Raw genomic sequence first — 22,264 nt, forward strand, 5'->3', positions numbered from 1 at the left:
TAAAGCTTATGGGGCCTGAAGCTTATACAATTTGGCAGGGGCAGGGGATGGGGGAGGCAGGTGCTCTGAAAAGAAGAAAGATATATAATGAATATGTAAACACATTATTCAGGTCTGAGGGACTTGGAGGGAGTCAGTACCAGTGAGAATTTCATGGAAAATCTACCTCCGGTACCTCTTCATAGCAATTCTCACACCACCCCCAAATCTGTCTTCTAAACATTCTATGGAAATCTTCATCTTTAATGGGCTTTTTCCTTTTTCAACTTTTTTCCAGTCCCTCTTTGTTCATGAATTTCTTCTGATGTAAATCACTTTGCCCTCTCTAGGTGTCTGCTAGTTCATCTAGTTCTTGGCAACCCATTATCTTTTCAGGAGAAGGCAAACAGTCCTCCTTAGAACCTGGAGTAGGGTAAGACTGTGAATACAAATATATAATAATAACATTTGCTCCATTACACTTACTCTTTAGGAGAAGTCCAGATGCCTCTTCAAAAGGTGGAGATGCCAGATAAAACTTAATGTGGACCATCCTAAGGAATTTTTAACAGTGCTCAAGAAGTCTTAAAGGGATTATAATTTGTGGAGTAACAGATATAATAGAAGGATGTGATTACTTGAGGAGCATAGAAATGGTAATACTGATTTTTAGAAAAGCTCCTGGGAGTCCACATTCTATAGACTATCACTCACCTGTCACTATAACCAGTTCATCACAGCAGTATTGCTGTGTGCCATCTGCTGCGATGATGAATGAAATTACTTTCACATAAGAACCACCAACTATCTTTGCCACTTGCTTTCTCCTTTACAGTGATATTGGTGGCCATATGAGTGGTAGGGGTCATACAGTGTTTCCATAGCTTACAGTAGGTGTCTTGAGATCCATTCAACAATAGCATCAGACTGCCCTTGAGACAGCCTCATCATGCAATACCAACTGAGTTAGTAAACATGGCCCCTGCTCTCTAGACAATTTCTAGAAAAGACCAAAAAAAACAAAGGCAGACAAAATGATTGGTGGGATGTTGCCTTCATTCAGTAACTGCCTTTGAAATATATAACATATTGAAGCTTTTGGAGATGGGGGAAGAAGGGCATTTTAAAGGCTGGCAGGAGAAGAGCTGGAATTGTCTCAGAGGATTCCTGTCTATTAACTAGTGCGATGCAGACGCCTCCTTACCTACACATTGAAGTTCCCCCAGAATGCCCCAAGGCATTCAGCACTTGGCCCCCGAGCTGTGGTGGCTGGATACCAGCACTGTGATGGCTTCCATCCCTGCACTTGCCTGGCTTCTGCCTGCCACGGACTCCCCTGCCGAGGTCAGAGCCACATGGAAATGAGGCCTTCCTTGGTGACAGAAAACAGAGCTTGTCGACCAGCTGGGAGACAAGTGTCAAGTGCTGGGTCCAGGTGGCAGATGAAAGGCTGGCGAGGTGCTAATGTTATTCCCTCCAGAGAATGACAAGTCAGAAGACAGCTGCCTCTGTCTTATGTTCCTGTGTTCCGTGGATACCAATGCCACTGGGTCCTGGGTAAGGATAGGCACTTGCCCTCTCAATATTGAGATTGCTAAAGCCATTTTTACTTTCCAGGAGAATCCTTTCCATAAGTAAGAAGAAAAGCACTGGAGATGTCACCTAAGTGAATTTGGGAACACATCTAGTGCTATAATGCATGCAAAGTTGTTGAGTACCTGACCTGAAGTACTTGTTAATAGAATGCAAATATTCTGGAAATAGATTTTCTTTTCCATTCCCTTCAGGGCATTCGATTTATTTGTGCTATATCCTGCTCTGAGTTAGAATAATTTATTATATACCTGGTTTAAAGATACCCTAAATGTCTACCCCGCTTCTATATAAATGAATAAGGACAAAAATTCGGTGCTAAAAGAGCTGAGGGCTCTAAAGGTCAGCAGAGTCTTAACTAAGGTAGCAGAATGTAACTTAATAGAAGGTGAAGGATGTAGAATTAGGCTCCGGAGAGTGGCTCAGCTCCTTTCGTGCCCTCTCTGAGGAACAAGCAAAAGAGGAGACAAAAGAAAGCTTCTAGGTTAACCTGATGTTTATGAATGGCCCCCAGCTCAGTTGAGGTGAAGAGTGAAGCTGAGAGTCAACAATTACGGTAAGAAGCAAGAAGCAGCAGTGAACTAATTGAATCACAGAAGAGGCATAAAGGGCCAGAAAGTAGGAGATGAAGAGAAAGACTGGGCATCTAGGCTTTTGACTCTTTTAGCATCTAAACCTACATTCTAACTTCATTTGTTTCATCTTGAGTAGGAGAAACATTACTGTTTATATTCAGACCTCAGTTCTCCCAGCTGTCTTTAGCTGTAATATTTCAGAGGTCCAAGGCTATACAGGTAAATAAGATAGCTGTTTGCAAACTGTCCTCCCCAGTTGCCTCTCCCCACCTCTCAACTTCAGCAAAAACCCACACCACCCCCTACCTTTGATTTGAGATATGCTGACCCAGCACGTCGAAGTCTAACCCACTCCTGAATCCCATGTTCTGTGTGTCTCTGCAAACACTCAGATGCATCTAGAAAGCCATTTTAAGGTAAACTTACAGGATCATCCACTGCTCCCCTGACCTACAACTTCTCAATAAAGAAAAGACCCAAATTTTTGAGGCTCCCAAAGCCCAAAGTGTCTTCCTTTTAGAATTGAGAACAAATGTAAACATTTAACAAAGCAGAAAACTTTAGCAAAAACTATATTTTTCTTTTTCTCCTCCATTGTAAATATTAGTCTTATTACTAATTTTCAGGTCTTTTGCTGGGAGATGCTTTAAGGAAGCTTTAAATGTCCAGTCTTAGAAGTTTCAGGATAAGGGCTTTACAGGGAAACATATATTATAAATAGATTTGGTAGGTGTCTTAGTTCGGGATGCTATACAGAACACTATAGACTGGGTGACTTAATAGAAATTTATTTCTCACAGTTTTGAAGGCTGAGGTGTCTAGTATCATGGCACTGGCAGATCTAGTGTTTGGTCTGGGTTCTCTTCCTAGTTTGCGGAAGGCTGTCTTCTCATTGTACCTTCATTTGGCAGAGGAGAGATCACGATCATCTCTCTCCTGTCTCTTATAAGGGCATGAATCCCATTCAGGAAGGGTCCACCCTCATGACCTGATTGTCTCGCAAAGATCTCACCTCCAAATGCCATCACACTGGGGGTTTAGGCTTCAACATATGAATTAGTGGGGGAATGAAAACACCCAATGCATAGCAGTAGCTAGGGTAGTGGTCATGCAGTATCACAGGGCAAGCACTAGAGATTTGGAAGTGGTCTCTGTTCTATAAAAGTCACTAATTCATTGAGTCGCCTTGAACTCTTTGTGCCAGTATTCTATATGCAACATAAGAATATATTTTATGATGTTGCTTTGAGGGTTAAATAAGATAATGTATATGAAAATGCTTTTAAAAATATAAAAAGTCACATGAAGTTTTATTGTTAATTTTTAATATACTGCCTGCCTCATTAGTGTCCTCTCCCCTCACCACAACTCCAGCAAGCACCAGTATGCCATTTACCACTGGTTTTGCATAACCTAACCAAAATCTATTAAGTCTAATGTACTTCTCCTTCCCCTACTCCATTCTCCTCTACACACCCTTAAATGTGCCTGGAAAAAAAAATCATAAGGCAAATTTATAGGATTCTCTATTCCTGCTCCTTACAATAAAAAAACCTTAATGCTAACCTATCACTAAAAGTTTGTTTTTATAAACAATAAAATATTTTCAATATTATGATTTTAAGTGACTTCCTCTTTTTTTTTTTTTTGAGACTGAGTTTTCCTCTGTTGCCCAGGCCAGAGTGCAGTGGCATGATCTCGGCTCATTGTAACCTCTGCCTCCCGGGTTCAAGCGATTCTCCTGCCTCAGCCTCCAAAGTAGCTGGGATTATAGGCACCTGCCACCACACCTGGCTAATTTTTGTAGTTTTTAGCAGAGACGGGGCTTCACCATGTTGGCCAGGCTGGTCTCAAACTCCTGACCTGAGGTGATCCACCCGCCTTGGCCTCCCAAAGTGCTGGGATTATAGGCATAAGCCACCGCACCCGGCCTGATCTCATCTTAACGTTGATGAAATAAAAATAAACTGGAAAATCAGTTATGAAAGAAACATACCTCATTTAATATTGTTTCCCATACCTAGATATAGGGAGAAAAAAAGTTGGGATGAGAATAAAAGCTAAAGTTTATCAAACACTTATTATGAGCAAAGCACTCTGTTAATTATTGCCAGATACAAAATTAAAATATAACTCGGCCAGGGGTGGTGGCTCATGCCTGTAATCCCAGCACTTTGGGAGGCTGAGGCGGGTGGATCACCTGAGGTCAGGATTTGGAGACCAGTCTTGCCAACATGGTGAAACACTGTCTCTATGAAAAATACAAAAATATTAGCCATGTGCGGTGTCGCATGCCTGTAGTCTCAGCTACTTGGGAGGCTGAGGCAGCAGAATCTCTTGAACCCAGGACGCAGAGGCCGCAGTGAGCTGAGATTGCACCACTGCATACCAGCCTGGGTGACAGGGTGAGACTCCGTTTCAAAAAAAAAAAAAAAGTATGACTCATTCAAATATAAAGGGAGCACAAGTCAAAGGTTTTTTAACTTGTTAATGAGGGAACCAGCAGGCAGTTGAAACAGGAAAAACTGAAGTATTTATAGAGGCTGAAAAAGAAGAATGTTTGAATAAGATTCATAATTTAGATACAAAATTGGTTCATGTCCAGAGGGCAATAATAGTGTAACCTTGGAGTGATATTTCCAACCAAGATATTTTTATCCCTCTGTATTGCTCTTTGACGAGAATTATTTGCATTGCTCCTATGAGTTAACTTTTATACTGAGAGTTGTAAAATATCCTCGTCAGTAGTAAATAGGAAGTCAAACAAAAGTACCCACCTGGAGAATCAGATAAATCACCCCCTCAGGTCTACACACAAGCCCCACTGACACTGAAAAGACTTGCTAATTTCCAAGTTTTGTATAATTGTTAACAGTACCTTATGCATATTGTATGGCAGAACTTAATATTCATTATTTTATGAGATCTACACAATTCTGAAAAGTATTTATTAATGCCTGTAATCCCAGCACTTTGGGAGGCTGAGGTGGGCAGACCACCTGAGGTCAGGAGTTTGAGACCAGCCTGGCCAGCATGGCCAAAAATTAGCCAGTCGTGGCGGCGTGCACCTGTAATCACAGCTGCTCAGGAGGCTGAGGCAGGAGAATCGCTTGAACCCAGGAGGCAAAGGTTGCAATGAGCCGAGATTGCACCACTGCTCTCCAGCCTGGGCAACAGAGAGAGACTCTGTCTCAAAAAAAAAAAAAAAAAGGGGGGGGTTATTAATCCCATTTACACAGATAAACTGAAAATCAAGGAGATCAAGAAATGTGTCCAAATCCGACATAACAAATGATTACCCAGATCTGTTTACTTAGGAAGTCCTTGTTCCACTTGCTACAAATTATATATTGACAAAAAGAAAAATGTTTTAAATTTTTTATTGAGATACAGCAGCATTCATATGTTAAAGCACAATACTCCCTAATAAACTCCCGTTTATATATACATCTATCGTATGTCCCTCTAGAGAACTCTAGCGAATACAGACTCCATCTCTACAAAAAATATTAAAAATTAGCCAGCTTGGTAGTGCACATCTTTAGTCCCAGGTACTCAGGAAGCTAAGGTGAGAGGATTGGTTGAGCCTGGGATATCAAGGCTGCAGTGAGCTGTGATCGTGCTACCACTGCACTGCAGCCTGGACAATAGAGTGAGACCCTGTCTCAAAAAAAATAAAAATGCAAGACACTCAGCAATAAGTGACCCCGTAGTATGTACACCCCATGGATGAATCTCCATTACAGTGTGCTAAGTCAAATAACTCAAGCCCATAAGACTACCTATTGTAATGATTCCATGTATTAGACATTCTGGGAAAAGCAAAACTATACAGATTGTGAACCCAAAATATCTGAGACAGGTCTCAGTCAATTTAGGAAGTTTATTTTGCCTAAGTTAAGAACACACCTGTGACACAGCCTGAGAAGGCCCTGATGACATATGGCCACGGTGGTCAGGGCATAGCTTGGCTTTATACATTTTAGGGAGACATGAGACATCAATCAACACAGGTAAGATGAACATTGGTTCAGTCTGGAAAGGTGGGGCAACTTGAAGCAGGGAGGAGGCTTCCAGGTCATAACTAGCTAAGAGACAAATGGTTGCATTCTTTTGAGTTTCTGATTAGCGTTTCCAAAATGAGCAGAGGGATGACTTCGAGTTCTGTCTGTCCTTTGTCCTCAAGGAAATTCCTTGTGAGGGAGGTATCTACCTTTTTTGTCTTAGTAGCTATCTTTTTTGGGAATAGAATGTGAGGTAGGTTTGCCCTACACAGTTCCCAGCTTGCCTTTTCTCTTTGGCTTAGTGATTTTGGGTTCCCAAGATTTATTTTCCTTTCACAAGATAAAAACAGATCAATGGTTGTCAGACGCCAGGGGTTGGAGGAGTTAACTGCAAAGGAGTATGAGAGAATTTTAGGGGTGATGCAGCTGTTCTATATCTTGATCGTGGTGGTGGTTACATGATTGTGTGTGTTTGTCAAATTCACATAACTACTTTAAAAAGGGTAAATTTTGCTATATGCAAATTATGCTTTAATTTTTTTAAATGGAAAAAGAGCAAGATGTACCACAACATTTTTAATTTTTTAAACAGCTTTACTTTTAGTCATTCAATATAAATATGGAGTCCTGGAATATATGCAGAACCATGTCTAACTTCATTTATTACAACTCTAGGGGTAGATCTCTAACAGTCTTGCAACTTCAGCGAGTTGTAGGATGCTCCTGGGGAATTGGTCTTTGATTGACTGTCTTGCAATAAGCATTAGAAATGTGTTATAGTTTTGTATCAATTACTTGCATCTGGCAACCAGGGTACTGTGAAGGACTCCAGAAGGTATAAGAGTACCTGTAAGAATGGGCAGAGGTGAGTTTCTCATGTCTGGTGAAATCACTGCTCCACCTGGGTAGCTCCATCGGTAGCTAGATGTCATCGTAGGAGCTGGGAATATGGAAGCCTGTACCTCGGTCTGGGAGCATGACACTTTGTCTTCTCCTTTACTCCCAGAACTTTCTTCATCCCTTATTTTATCATTAAGAAGCTTTATGTTCCTGTACAGTGTCTGTTACATCTTTCTGTCAGTCATGTCCCCTGTGACATCTATAAAATATTCCACACAAAATCTACCTCCAACAGAGAATCCAAAGTAGCTCCTTGAGCCCATTTGTCTTCCTCCCTCTTTATTGGTCACAGTCTTGGTTCTCCACTCTGGATGCAGTCCCCAAAGTTGCCCACTTTCCAGTTTACTGACAGACTTCTGTCCTCTGTAAATACCTCATTTCTGTTCTCCCTCTTCCACTGGTGCCCCAATCTCAAACTCTCTGCATCTTAAATTTTGCTTCTCAGCCTTGTGCCTGGATTGTCACTCATTCCGTTCCCTCCAAATATTTCCTGAGGTAGAGTGTAAGGTGGTTTTGGACTCAGTGAATGGACAAAGAGAGAAAGAATGTACTTCTGTCAATCTGCCCATAGGTCAAGCAACCAGGACGGTAGCCAGACCTTTCAGAGCTCTGTAAATGACTGCCTTTTAGCACATCTGCTATTCTTATATGCCAGAAGACAACCCCCTCCTTTCTTTTATATCAGTTAGTTATGTTAGATAAGCAAATCCCTGAAGCTTCTCCTACCTTACAATATTCTGAGCCCTAAAGCTAGGTTCAGTCCCTCATGTATAATGCTACAATGTACTACCTTTCACCACAGCAAATCTAGATTAATTGGAGCCTTCACGTATCTGGTAATTTTTTTCCGAGAGCAGAAGTCACAATCATACCAGGAGGAGTGACCACAAATGCATAATATGAAACCCAAGATCAATAAAATACTATGATTGGTCAGTTTAGCAAGTAAGAAGATGGGTAGTTATTTATACATAGGTCCATGACTGGCAGGCAAAGAAAACTCCAAACTTACATTACAAATGGAGGAAAATGCAAGAGAATAGGAGGGAAAAACAAGGATAGCACCACAGGAGACCCCCACATTTTAAGTAATGGTTCCCAAATGTTACTCTGTGAATCAGCTGCAACAGGCCCCTCTCCAGACTGACTGAGTCAGAATTTATGGCAGGGGGCCCAGGAATCTAGACTTTAAAATTTCTCCCCAAGGTGATTCTGAATATTTGACCAGGTTTGGGAACCCTATGTTTAGAGGCTGCACCAAAAAAACAAACAAACGAACAAAAAGCCTGGCACTGTTTGTTCTGTATGAATTCATATAATCCTCACCATAATCCTCTAAGGTAGATACTATTTTTCTCTCCATTTTACAGACAAGAATCCCAGAGCATAGAAAAGTCACACAGCTAATTAAATGTTGGAGCGCGGATTTGAACCCAGGTAATCTGGCTTTGAAGTCCACAGTAATATTTCAACAGAACCATTAAAAGGAAAGAAAACAAGCAAGCAAAACATTAAGACACATGAAAAGAGAAGGGTAGGATGGAGGCAGATGAGAAAAATCACTTTGTAGGAAATAGGAAATTATTGTGCAATAGACATGACTTCCAGCATACAGAGGTAGGTATAGATACAAGGAAATGCTTTTCTTTGGGGCCATACGATGACAACTGTGATCTTAATGACAGTTCCAGGCAATGCAGACTCCATCAAGAAAGAAGAATAAATTGTGTCCAATAGACTGCATGAAAATTATATTATTAATATATTTAAGAAAGATGTTTAATATAAGTTAACTGTTTACACACAGCTACCCAGAAAATCCCATCAAGGAATACAGGCTGGTCTCTGAACATTCTGTCTAATGAAGTTTCTAAGTCACTGTGTGTTATTTTCCTATTGTCAAGAGGGCCTCCTTTTTAGCTCTCCTAGTTGGTTACCATGATGTCATGCTTATTTGCACTCTCCTGACCTAAATCATAATAAAATTGAGATCCTTCAAAAATCCTCCTATTCAGAGCCAGAACACTAAAAGCTTATTCAGATATGAGACTATTGTCCTGATAATATCTAGTCTAGACATAGGGATTCATGCAAGAAGGTACAATTAGAATCTTTTAGTCTGGCGTTGATGTCTTGAAATACATTTTCTAAAAAATTCAATTTTAATACATGTAATTTTGTAGAGAGAACAAGGAAGCATCTTCCCCAGGTCTTCACCAGAACAGTTCATTTGTTTCTTCTTTCTACATCCTGTACAGCTGTCCAAGTTGTGCTCAGCAATAATGGAACCTATGACTGGCAGGCAGAATTTCTTTTGCAGCAGCCACAGGGCTCCGCACACACAAACGGAAGTGCTCAGAAGCTGGGACACCCACTGTCCCAGTGCCAGAGTAGCTTTTCCTGAGGTCCCACCCCCATGGTCACAGACCTACTCAGGGCTCAAAATTTATTTAACAAGATGGTTGGTTGGCCTATGTTACCACAAATGGCCTGTGTGTGACCCTTTTTCAGAGTACAGTTATTTGCCAGAATTTTTTTTTTTTTTTTTTTTTTGAGACAGATTCTCACTCTGTTGCCCAGGCTGGAGTGCAGTGGCACAATCTCGGCTCACTGCAACCTCCGCCTGCTGGATTCAAGCAATTCTCATGCCTCAGCCTCACCAGTAGCTAGCTGGGATTACAGGCACATACCACCACACCCAGCTAATTTTTGTATTTTTAGTAGAGATAGGGTTTTGCCGTGTTGTCTAGGCTGGTCCCGAACTCCTGACCCCAAGTGATCTGCCCGCCTCGGTTTCCAGAAGTGCTGGGATTACAGGCGTGAGCCACCACACCTGGCCTATTTGCCAGAATTGAAGGAAAATTTTCTTCTCCCTCTGGAGAACTCTGCTGTTAATCTTGTTGCCACTAAGGTAGCAGGCTGAGATGTTGCAGCTAAAGACTGCAGAAGAGACTAACAACCCAATTAAGTTATAATTAGCTGAACTATTTCAGGTGTTTTTAATCAATGCTCTCCTTTCCATAAATCATAGGAAAGGTCTTCAGGGGAGAGGGAAGAAATGATGCTTCTATATTAATGCAAATACTCACTTGTTGAAGGGCTGGATGAAGGCACAAACATCTACTTGGTTGTCTTACTCTTGGAATTAATGCTGACCTCCTCTTTCTTGCTCTTCTCTCCCTGTTACCTCCTCACAGACATACCCAGACACCTGACTGCCAGCTGCTATAGAAACCCCTCATATAGAACAATGAGAACACATGGACACAGGGATGGGAGCATCACACACTGGGGCCTGTCGGGGGTGAGGGGAGGGAGAGCATTAGGACAAACACTTGATGCATGTAGGGCTTAAAACCTGGATGACAGGTTGATGGGTGCAGCAAACCACATGGCATATGTATACCTATGTAACCTGCATGATCTGCACATGCATCCCAGAACTTAAAGTTAAAAAAAAAAAAAAACTCAAATATTTTGAGTGTGTCCACTCTGCTCCTGCCCTCAACCCTACTTTCTTTCAATGCCTATTCCACACTGTCATGGGGCAGTCTTTCCAACATGCAAACCCAGTCACATCAGTCCTCTTGACTAACAGTTTTAATGGTTCCTCATGTTTCCATTTTGATGGAATTGCCATGGAAGGTATTTCCTCAGTTAACCCCAGCCCACCTCTTCAGTCCACCCCACCCACACTGCCTGGCCTTTTGGTCCCACTGTGCCAAGCTATACATGGCTCACAGAATAAGCCATGCTCTGCCCCAACTCATGCTTCCAAGCAGCCAGTGGCCTCAGCCTGCAAGGCCCCCTTTCTCCTCCCCACCCCTTGGTCACCACCTTGGTTTCCACCGTGGCTCTAAAGACTCTCCTAGTGACTCAGGCAAAGGAAACGTATCTCCTTTCTGTGCAGCTCCCGGCTGTGTGTTCTCTTCTCAGTTCGCTCTGCTCCTTCCTACTTTGTTCACGTGGCTGTCCCAGATAACCAGTTTGATTGAAGACATTCAATTTGTTGAGGCAGAAACATGGAGCAGTTTTATCTTGCAAATGGCTGCTACCAGCTGTGTGTTCCTGTCACTGGCTCTCCTTTCCCTCTAGGGACCCAGTCCCCTTAACAATATTTGATTCTATGTCATAACTCATAAGTCGTCACTTGTGTTTATTAAAACAATCTGGTCTGGTTTCCCATCTCATATATGGTTCAAACTCTCTCTCCCCAGGGTAGGCGGGACTAGGCTGGGTAGGGGGCAGATCTTATGTCTGAGACTGTCCCCTTCTTACTCATGATGTCACAGTGAAGAGGAGGAGGGGTTTCTCTAAGTCATTGTTTTCTTCATTGGCTTCAGTGGTGCTGAAGTTGCTGGTGACTCTGCTGTTGTTGACAGCCCTGTGTGTGTGTGTGTGGGTGGAGAGGAGTGTTGTATAAAGAGTTAGTATGGTCAGATGGAAGCCCCAAAACCTCCATGGAAGAGGACTCAGTTCCAAGAAGGTCCCCTGAGCATTGGTGGTTCCTTCCCAGGAGAACCTACCGTAGTTTCCGGCTGACTCCCAGCTGGAGGCACCACACCATGGCCCTTGGTATCTGTTCTTCTTTACCTCCTGCCACAATTTCTTTTTTTGAGGCAGACTCTCGCACTGTCACCCAGGCTGTAGTGCAATGGCATGATCTTGGCTCACTGCAACCTCCGCCTCCCAGGTTCAAGTGATTCTCCTGCCTCAGCCTCCTGAGTAGCTGGGATTACAGGCGCACACCACCAGGCCCGGCTAATTTTTTGTATTTTTAGTAGGGATGGGGTTTCACCATGTTGGGCAGGCTGGTCTCAAACTCTTGACCTCGTGATCCTTCCACCTCGGCCTCCCAAAGTGCTGGGATTACAGGCGTTAGCCACCATGCCCAGCCCTCCTGCCATAATTTTTATTGAAACAACTTGGTGCTCTTGCTTTGATTTAAAATAGATAAAAAACACCGAATTTATTGTGAATTGTTTTTCTTCTCTTGGCTCTCTTAAAAATCTGTTTCTCTATAGGCTAAATTAGTGTATCATATGGGCCAAATCACTTTTTAAAAGTAGGTAATTTTCAATCATAAATAAAGGCTGGTGCAGTGGCTCATGCCAGCACTTTGGGAGACCGAGGCAGGTGGATTGCTTGAGCCCAGGAGTTTGAGACCAACCCGAGCAACACGGCGAAGCCCTATATCTACAAAAAAATACCAAAATTAGTCAGGCATGGTGGTGCGCATCTGTGTGGTCCCAGTTACTCAGGAGGCTGAGGTGGGAGGATTGACTGAACCCAGGAGGTCAAGGCTGCAGTGAGCTGAGATCGTACCACTGCACTCCAACCTGGGTGACAGTGAGACCTGTCTCAATAAATAAATAAATATCCATGGATCTTTAAACTATGATTAGATCTTAGAGGCAATCTTGCCCAGCATTTCTCAAAGTATGCTCTGAAGAACTACGAGAGATTCTGTGAAGGCAGTACTCAGTGGCCAAATACGTTTGGGAAACGCCACATTCTTACTCTGTAGAACTCCCTCTCAGAGAGTCATCCCAGATGTCAGAATATCAAAAGTCCCGAGAAGTCCCATGGTAAATAAACCTGGTCAATGTTCTTGAACCTAAGATTTTGCAAAATGATTTGAGCTCTGAATTCCCCATCCGCACTTTTTACCCTGCGTGCCACCTATTGATCCAGTTTGGGACGTGCTGGCCTGAGTGATGAGTCAGTGGTACATGCTGGAAATAATATTAAGAAATGGTAGTTACAGGGCTGGATCCATCCTCTTTGTACTCTGTAGTCCCCTGGGCACAGAGTTTTGTCTCGACATCACTGCTCCAGCATCTATAAAACACGGGACACTCTAGTTCATTGCAGCTTCCACCTTTGACAAGATAGGTATTACAAAATGACCTTGTGATTCAGCTGCCAAAAATTAACAGTAAAGCACCAGTAACTCTGTGAATCCTACTCGATTCAGTTTTTAAAATGTATAAACCATTTGTCAAAAGGCAGAAAGGTGGATATTGGAAAAGGAAAAACAGATTAATTTTAAACTACTTGACTCAGATATAATCATGAAAAATCAAGGAGGTGAGTTATCAACCATTTTAGTTTTTGTATATATTTGGAGTAATATAGAATGTTTTTTACATACAATTTTTTTCACACACAAGTTCTCATCATACATATTACTAAAGATGGATAATACCCAGGTTATTAAAACCATAGAAACCTGGATTAATCAATTTTTCTTATGTGGTTTTATCAGGCTGTTACAAATCAATTTTAAAAAGACAGGAAAGCAGCTAAATTTGTTGTTAATTCTCTGAAGTTGTTGGATAGAAGTAAAAATTCAACCTCAACCCCATATTAAATTCAAGCATTTGGAATCTTAATTCTAAAATTTAGAACTATAAAAAGAAGAACATTCTTAAAAAAATGTGTGTGCGACCTGTTTTTTGCTTTGTTTTCTACCTAACTTAATTCTGCCACCCAGCTGAATATTTCAGGTTTCCTTGGTGGAACGCAGGCTGAGTGCTGAAGGGCTCTAGCCACCTGAGAATGGCATCTGCCTGCCCGTCACCATGCCAACACCCCTGGCTACAAAAAAGGGATTTCCCATTTTTCCAGTCTTCCCTCCCATGTGGGACAGGTGCATGCACCCCTACTCCAGGAAGGGCACCATTCCTAATTACAATTGCTTCCTTCCCTCCACTTTTGTGTGAGAGAAGAAAGCTTGAGATGCAATCCTTTGTCTTTTCAAACATGATTCTTTTGGTTTTGTTTTGTTTTCTCGCTATTCTTACGTCTTTGTGTGGTGCAGCGGCTGGGATCCCACTGCATCTACATGGCAACCAGGAAATCAGTCATTCAGAGTTTCCATGGTAACCAGAGGGGGGAGGGGTGGAAAAATCCATTTTATCACGGTATGCTGTGTCCCTTCCTGGAAGCCTACAGAATTTTTAGACAGAGGTCATTATGAAATCAACAACAACAACAAACGCCCGTTGGCATCAAGACAGGCCTGTGAACTGGCATCCCCAGGCAGGCTGCAGACTGGGAGGGTGGGAGTGAGCATGCAGCCGACCCCACCATGAGGCACAGGGCGTCGCCTTCTCCCCTCAGCACAGAGGAGAGGTGACGAATGCCACTTGGTCTCTGCAGCGTCTGTAGAGGGAAGTCTGTAAGCGGGAGTGTCAACCCCAATTGGCAGATTCTCTGACACTTCAAGTCTGCAAAGGAAAAGCAGGTAACCGACGTTTTGTAAGAAGTGAGCCTCTTGGTTTGGGTGGGGGCACAGCTCTACTTTTATGGTAAGAGTAGCCCTGACTACGGAAGTGGGCTGAAGGGTGCTGTCCCAAGAAAAGAGGAAGTATCTGTTGAGTCTTGTTTCCTGTCACATCCTGGAGCTGAAGGTAGTCACATTTCAAATTTAAAAAAAGAAAGTCATGTGAAGTTAACCAGTGAGATTATCTTTTAGAGGCAGGATAATTAGAATCCTCAGTGGTGTAGAATCTTCCACCTACAGGCGGGTTGAGTTTTATCACAGACAAGAGGGGCCCTGGACCCTCAGAAGGCCTTAGCTCCTGGATTTATTTAGTCTGACCTTTGGAGAGTCAAATTACCAAGAGGTGATCGCACTTCCAACTAAAATTGAGAATGTGCTCCTTGATTTTAAAAAGTCTTCTAATGGCGATATTCTAATAGGCCAGGACATAGGGATGTTACTCTATGAATACAGGTCCTTTTTTTTTTTTTTTTTGTAAAATGAAAAATTACCTCTCATCTTCCTTTTTAACAGTGGAAGATTACGCTTTTCCTTTTTCCTCTTTGGAAGTTGAGATGAACAAATTCTTGATTTCCTTCCCTCTTCACTCCACACTGCCCCCTCCACTCTCTTGAGTCCATCCTAGTAAATAGCTCCACCAGTCACCATTCACTTTGGAGTCTTCCTCACCCTTACTCTCCTTCCCTCACATCCAAGTCAGCAGCAAATTCTTATAGCCCTAGTTTCAAAATAGAGCCTGAATCCAATCTCTCCCCATTGCCTTTACTATTTGTCATCCTAAGCCAAGCCAACATCATCTTTCTAAATTCCAAAAGGCCCTCCTCATTGTTCTAGTTTCTATTTTGGCTAGCGTCATTCTGGTCTCACAATGCAAGTCAGATCATGTCATGCCCTTGTTCAGACCATTTCCCACCCCGTGGCTGTACATCACACTCAGAATACAACCGTGACCAACAAAACTCTATGAAGTATAGCCCCCGACTACTGCCCCATCCTTATACCCTATGTGTGCATTCTGCTCTATCCATGCTGACCCCTCCTTGATGCTTCTGAACACACCCAACTTCTGCAGTCTCAGGGGAGAGTATTGTGCACTTGTTGAAATACTCTTCCCTAGATGTTAGGAGGCCTCCTCTCACTTCCTTCAGGTCTCTGTCTAAATGTCTTCTGCAGGAGGATGTTTGTATCAGCCCGGGTATATTAGGAAATAGAAGGCACACCATTTTTAGGAGAATGAAGGGAGTATTTACAGAGGTATGTGTGGGGATCAGGAAACCAACAGCAAGATCTGATGCCACACCTAGGCTCGAATGGGCTAGTGTTGGAGGAATGCAGAGATTTGCAGTCCTGGACACCTGTGGGGCTGCCCAGAAGAAGTTGTGGTTCTTAAGGAAGGAAACCAGGACCAGAGAAGAATGCTGAGGAATAGACACACTGAGCTCACTTTCTACCCGCTGGTCTAACACAGATGGAAATCAGAGATCGAGGGAGGTGGAGTAATGAAGTACTGGGTACTATACAAGTTATCTACTGGTATATAACAAATGATCCCCAAAACAGCGGTTTCATACAATATATACTTTTTTTCTCTTATAGTTTCTGTGGGTCAGGAATTTGGGAGCAGCTTATCTTAACATTTCTGGCCCTCAGTCTAACTTGAGATTACGGTCAAAATGTCAGTTGTTTGAAGGCTTGTCTGGGGTAGAGGATCCATTTCCAAGGTGGCTCGCTTACATGGCTGGCAAGTTGGTGCTGGTTGTTGACAGGAGACCTAAGATCCTCCCCACATCGACCGCTCCACAGGGCAACTTGAGTGACCTCACAACATGGCACCTGGTTTCCCCCAGAGCAAATGCTCAAGGAGGCCAAGGTGGAAGCTACAGGGCCTGTTATGACCGAGCCTTGAAAAATCACACATTGTCACTTCAGCCACATTCTATTAGTCACACAGATCAGTTCTGAGTCAGTGTGGGAAGAGACTATACCAGAGTATGAACAGTAGAAGCCAAGAAATAATTGAGGGCCATCTTGGAGAGCAAAGCAAAGTGGAGAATGAATTGAAAAGGGTGAGGGAGGAGATGTCGATCAGAGAATAACCAGCACCCTTCCTTGATCATTCAATTTAAAATATTGTGTGCATTCCTGCTGCTGTGTTCCCCTTCACTGCTTTATTTTTCTTCTCAAAATTTAATGCTACCTGACATATTTATTTGTTAATGATTTTATTTTTGCATTCCCTCACTATCATATAAAATCCATGAGATCAGAAACACTGTTTTGTTTCCTTCTGGCACCTAGTAAACTTCCAATAAATATTTGTATATTCAAATGTATAAATTATACCTACTTTTAGATACAAAGCAAATGCTTTTTTTTTTTTTTTTGAGACAGGGTTTCACTCTGTTGCCCATGATGGAGTGCAGTGCCATGATTGTTGCAGCTCATTGCAGCCCCTATATTTTGGGCTCAGGTGATCCTCCCACTTTAGCCTCCCAAGTAGTTGGGACTTTAGGCGGGTACCACCATGCCTGCCTAATAAAAAATAAATGCTTTTAAATGGCCAATTCCAGTAATATCCCCATCCTTTTTAAACCAAAAAGTTGTTCCTCCCAACCCAACTCCATCCCTAAAAAGACTAATACTAATCACGGAATTAAAACTTTGTTTCTGCGAGTTTTGGAAATAGCATAGTTGCTTCTTGGTCCTTTCTCTTTCTTCAGCTTCTGTTGTTTTCATTTGGCTGTTCCTTGAAGATTTTATTTTTGTTTTTTGCACTCCCCCCCCCTTAATTTTAGAAGCAAGTTTTCATATTTCTTCCTCTTAAAGTAAGTTGCCTCTTATGTGGCTGTTAAAATTGCCTGTTTATGTGGCTCCCATTTGAGTTCTCTTTGCGGCAATCTTATTTAAAAAACAGCTCTCATGAAAAAAAAAAATAAACCCCTCCCTCCTAATCTTCTTCCTTATTCTCTTTCTTCTGTTTATTCCTGAAATCTACCAACTGTACCAGTGAAAATTTCTTGTCTTCTGTGGCACATATGAGGCTAAAAATTTGCTGACCTATGGTTACTGACGGTCAGAGGAAAAGAACAGATTACAAGCAGAAAAACATTTCTTCTGGGCACTGGGGAACATGTAGAGTCCATTGTATTAGGCTGTTCTTGCATTGCTATAAAGAAATATCTGAGACTGGATAATTTATAAAGAAAAGAGGTTTAACTGGCTCTCCATTCTTCAGGCTGAACAGGAAGCATGGTGCTGACATCTGCTCAGCTTCTAGGGAGGCCTGAGGAAGCTTACAATCATGGTAGAAGGTGAAGAGGGTTCAGGGACATCACATGGCAAAAGCAGGAGCAAGAGAGAGAGAGTGGGAGGGGGGTGCCACCCACTTTTAAGTCATCAGATCTCCTGTGAACTCAGTGTGAGAGCTCACTTATCACTAAGGGAATGTCCCAAGCCACTCATGGGGGATCCACCCCCATGATCCAAACACCTCCCACCAGGCCCCACCTCCAACACTGGGAATTACAGTTCAACATGAGATTTGGGTGGGGACAAATATCCAAAGCATATCACGTGCATATGCAATGCCAACCCACCGTGGAGCTTATGTACACAACGTTATCCCAGTTAATTGATTATAACAAAAAGAAGGCAGCCTCAGGAACATTTGCACCCAAATCTAGAGAGGGTGGAAGGATGATTTTTGTCCTCCATCAGCCCTAGAAACTGATGATAAATTAACACATTTCCAGATACCAAGTGGGAGAAACCAGCCCCTTAGCTTATAAAACAGGTTCCCTTGGAGCGGGGAGATAATCTGGTGTCAAAAGATATAACTTGGCTCCTCATATGCATACTCATCATTCTACACAAAATCTACACAAAAGTCTTCATTGTAAATGCTCTGATCATAAGATGCACTTTGTATCACCATCAGCTTTTGACCCAATGGTACTGGAGCAGCAGTTTTGACTCTTATACTAAAAGTACATGCTAACCTCATCATTTACTTATATCATAAATGGGAACAGTGAGTTTCTATTGTTCTTGTGGAGTTCATTTACTCATTTGACAAAGATTTAGTGAGTGCTTACTGTATATCAGGCACCATCAAGACCCTGCCTGATCAAGAACACAATTGTTCTTTTCCTACAGACTTAAGGGTAGAAAGATGTTTTTATTTTCCTATCTGATGATTGTCATAGATGGTGAGTCTTTGAAGAGTTTCCTTAGACAGTTATTCCATAATGAAATGGGAGTCTGTCTCACTAATAAATAGATTAAGCAAATATGTCCATTCTGAACACTTTAATTTCTTCTTTAAAATCTTATCTTTTCTCTAGTGGTGCCTTCTCAGCTGTGGGGCATGAACAACCTTCTTCTCTCTTGCCTATAGTATTTGTGGTTATTGCTGCCACGTCCTTCAGATACAAAACCATTGATGTATGTAATCCTTAAATAAGGGTGCAGGTAATGTCATTTTTCCACTTTTACATCAGCTCTGCACCAAGTGTGTTGCTAGAATTTTGGCAGGATTTACTTAAGTCATATTATGCTGTTAATTTTCAGTTTATGCAAATCTACTTTCTAGATGTAAAAATTTAGCAGTGAGGGATGTACGTAAATATTTTAACAGTAAATAAATGACTTGGCTGTGGTCTGGGTAAATTTCAGTATTCTGAACTAGGAAGGAATCAGTGACCATAACTGATCTTGAGCATGTAACTCACTCTTTTCATTGGAAAAGAAAATCATAAACAATAATGTATAATGAACAAACTTGCCATACTAACAGATACTATAGGACTTTGTTAACATTTTAAAAATTAAAAAGAGCCCTACAGAAACTTGACTTATCTTCCTCCTCCTAAAATGAATCTCTGGACCTTACTTGTCATGTTTTTGCCTTTATTCATATATGCAAATAAGATTTATTGCACACCTACTGTGTCCTATGCACTGAGCACTGTGCAAGGCACCAGAGATACAAGACTAAGTAAGACATTACCTACGAATTCTAGGATTTCACATGTGGTTGAAGATAGAGGTAAACATGCAATGATAATACAATGTGATAAGAGCTATAACCAGGATGAAGAAGTGGTAATTTGTCGGGGCAGGGGAGGGGTCCCTAGCTTAGTCATTTTCCTTTATAAAACTGCACGAAAATAGTAATTCGCTAAGGAATCTTAATTATAGATTATTTTTGCCAAGTCAATAATTTGAGACTTCCAATTGTACTCTATACTACATAATTCTTCTCTGTTGAAATTTCCCTGTGTAATCATACAAGTAATACTTAAAGAATGTTGAACAGCTTCTTACTAAAGTAACGGAAATCATTTTAGCAACATTTCATGAGAAGTGTTTTGCATCACTGCAAATGTACCTTCAGAGTTCACAGATTTGCCAGAAGAGCAATCAACTGACAACACTTTCCTTCATAAGAGCTTTCTACATATAGTGGGACTTCATTATCATCTACGTAAAGAATAGATTTTTCTTTTCCTGCTGGTTTAATGTTATTACTTGGTCTGTAACTTCAGGGTCTTTCCTTTTCCAAAATCACTATCACATTTCCCCCCATTGCTACATCCTCTTCTCATTTTTTGATTTCTGGGGACATTTTTGGTAATATTTTAAGCAGCCTTAGTAGTTGTTCACTCATTCTCTTAGATTTTTAGCTGATTTTATAAAATGTTCTGGTATTTTCAAAATGGTCAGTAGTGGTCATAACTTTCTTCCATAGGACCTAATTGTTTATATTCAGTTAAAGTTAACAAACAAATACTGAGTGCACGCAATGTACCAAGTGCTTTGCGAGGTGGGTGCTGAAGATGCAGAGATGCGAGACCTAGCCCTTGCCCTCAGGGAGTGGCAGGTCTAGTTATCACACTCTAGTGGACTCTGATGGAAGGGACACATTCACAAGCCATAGTTCCCTCCCCTGCTATGGTTCTGTTCATGAAATTCTGTCATAGAAAATTCAAAATGAGAACCTGAAAACTTAGGTACAGAATAGAGCCAGAGGAGCCAAGGAAGGTCACAAGTAAATTTATGAAAACCCCTTCCAGTAGGGAAATCAACAAAGACATAAAGAAAAATGCCTTCAAACAGCTCCTTTAATTTCCTATCCTCTTTTGCCAACCTATTTACTGACAAAATAGATCACGCTGTCTGGTCTACATTTTTGGCACAGAAAAACTAAGTCTTGCCTTTCTGCCTTGCCTATAAATTATTGGAGTTATTATTGTATAGCTTTTCTTTCAAGATACTTCAAAATGACTTACATGTGTGATATTAATCTTGCAGATTTGTATTCTTTAATTCTGACATTCCTTTTAAAGGACTATTTTTCCAAGGCTTTGTGGGTGCACAGTGTTCTCTAACCTCTGTCACACTTCACTGTTAACTCCCTCTTCTTGATCTTGTTGCCCATTTCCTTTTGTCCCTGAATTTCTTTTTTTTCTTTTTTTTTTTTTTTGGGACAGTCTCGCTCTGTTGCCCAGGCTGGAGTGCAGTGGCACTATCTTGGCTCACTGCATCCTCTGCCTCCCAGGTTCAAGTGATTCTCCTGCCCCAGCCTCCCAAGTAGGCGTGCACCACCAGGCTAATTTTTGTATTTTTAGTAGAGATGTGGTTTCACCGTGTTGGCCAGGCTGGTCTCAAACTCCTGACCTCAGGTGATCTGCCTGCCTTGGCCTCCCAAAGTGCTGGGATTACAGACGTGAGCCACCATGCCCAGCCTGTCCCTGAATGTCTATATTGATCTTCAGGGACTTTGTGGAAGCAACAAGTTTTACTTCGCAGAATGACTGTTTCTGTTTTTATGGTAGTAACACATTTGGTTTAAATTCTTTCACCTGACCCCAGTCAATAGCCCAGCTCCAACTTCTGCTGGTGGAGGAGGGGTTTGGAACAGTTTCTGCTTATGGGAAGACCAGAACTTCAGAAACATACAAGGCAGCCCTGGTTTGGGGAGTGTGGAGCCCTTGTTCCTAGTAGCCTGGTCAAACTCTCCCTGGGCACAACTGTTTGTATCCACAGCAAGGCCTCCATGGCTCTTTTTTAAATTTTTTCTTTGTTTTTATTTTTATTTCTTAGGTAGAGTCTTGCTTTGTTGCCCAGGCTGGAGTGCAGTGGTGCTATCTTGGCTCACTGCAACCTCCTCCTCCAGGGTTGCAAGCAATTTTCCTGCCTCAGCCCCCCAAATAGCTGGGATTACAGGTACCCGCCACCACGCCTGGCTAATTTTTGTATTTTTAGTAGAGATGGGATTTTGCCATGTTGGCCAGGCTGCTCTCAAACCCCTGACCTCAAGTGATCCTCCTACCTTGGCCTCCCAAGGTGCTGGGATTACAGGTGTGAGCCACCGCACCCGGCCGGCCATGGCTCTTTCTTACCTACTTCCAGCTCTGGCTATGCCTCCCTCCCGTCTTTTGCCTTCTCCCTGCCTGTGTTCCTCTGTGCTACTGTCCTCTTCAGTAAGACCTCAGGCTTCATGGTTAGCCCTCCTCCAGCCCCCTTCTCCAACCTCCATCTACTCTTGGCCTCCTTACCCATCCCCTTCCTCTCCTCATCAACATTTATGTTTGTTTTCTCGTGAGGGGTTAGGAAAGCAAGCATCTTTAACTCATTCATCACCGATAGCCTCCCCAGGAGTGTATGTATATATGCAACACACACATGTATACATATATGTGTGACATTTCAGGCAATATCAGAGAAGGATCTAGGGGGCTTCGCACTACTGGCTGTGCCCAGAGCAAAAGGAGAGAACTCATGGTTCCAACACATTTCTCTCTGATGAAAGAGTTGGCTATCACTCTTCATGTCCCTTGTCCCACTAGCTTTCGTGCTGGGCTGTGAGACAGAGACTGGCATTTTTCATTAGTGAAGGCCAGCCACTCTCTCTCCAGAAAGAT

General features: G+C 42.2%; 1 protein-coding gene across 5 annotated transcripts in view; it reads left to right on the forward strand.

The window, feature by feature from the left end:
* Positions 1–14,065: 14,065 nt before the first annotated feature.
* GNG2 (G protein subunit gamma 2) overlaps positions 14,066–22,264 on the forward strand; it is a 122,859-nt gene continuing 114,660 nt past the window's right edge. For 3 of the 5 annotated variants that reach the window (XM_055361514.2, XM_031001797.3, XM_031001802.3), the window contains exon 1: positions 14,066–14,300. The gene's annotated coding sequence lies outside the window, so the exon portion shown is untranslated. Of the gene's footprint in view, positions 14,301–14,382; positions 14,467–22,264 lie in introns of those variants that run through there. The other 2 variants (XM_031001798.3, XM_055361515.2) reach the window with 2 other exon arrangements.

The sequence above is a fragment of the Gorilla gorilla genome, chromosome 15 (assembly GCF_029281585.2).
Source record: "Gorilla gorilla gorilla isolate KB3781 chromosome 15, NHGRI_mGorGor1-v2.1_pri, whole genome shotgun sequence".
NCBI classification, from domain to species: domain Eukaryota; kingdom Metazoa; phylum Chordata; class Mammalia; order Primates; family Hominidae; genus Gorilla; species Gorilla gorilla.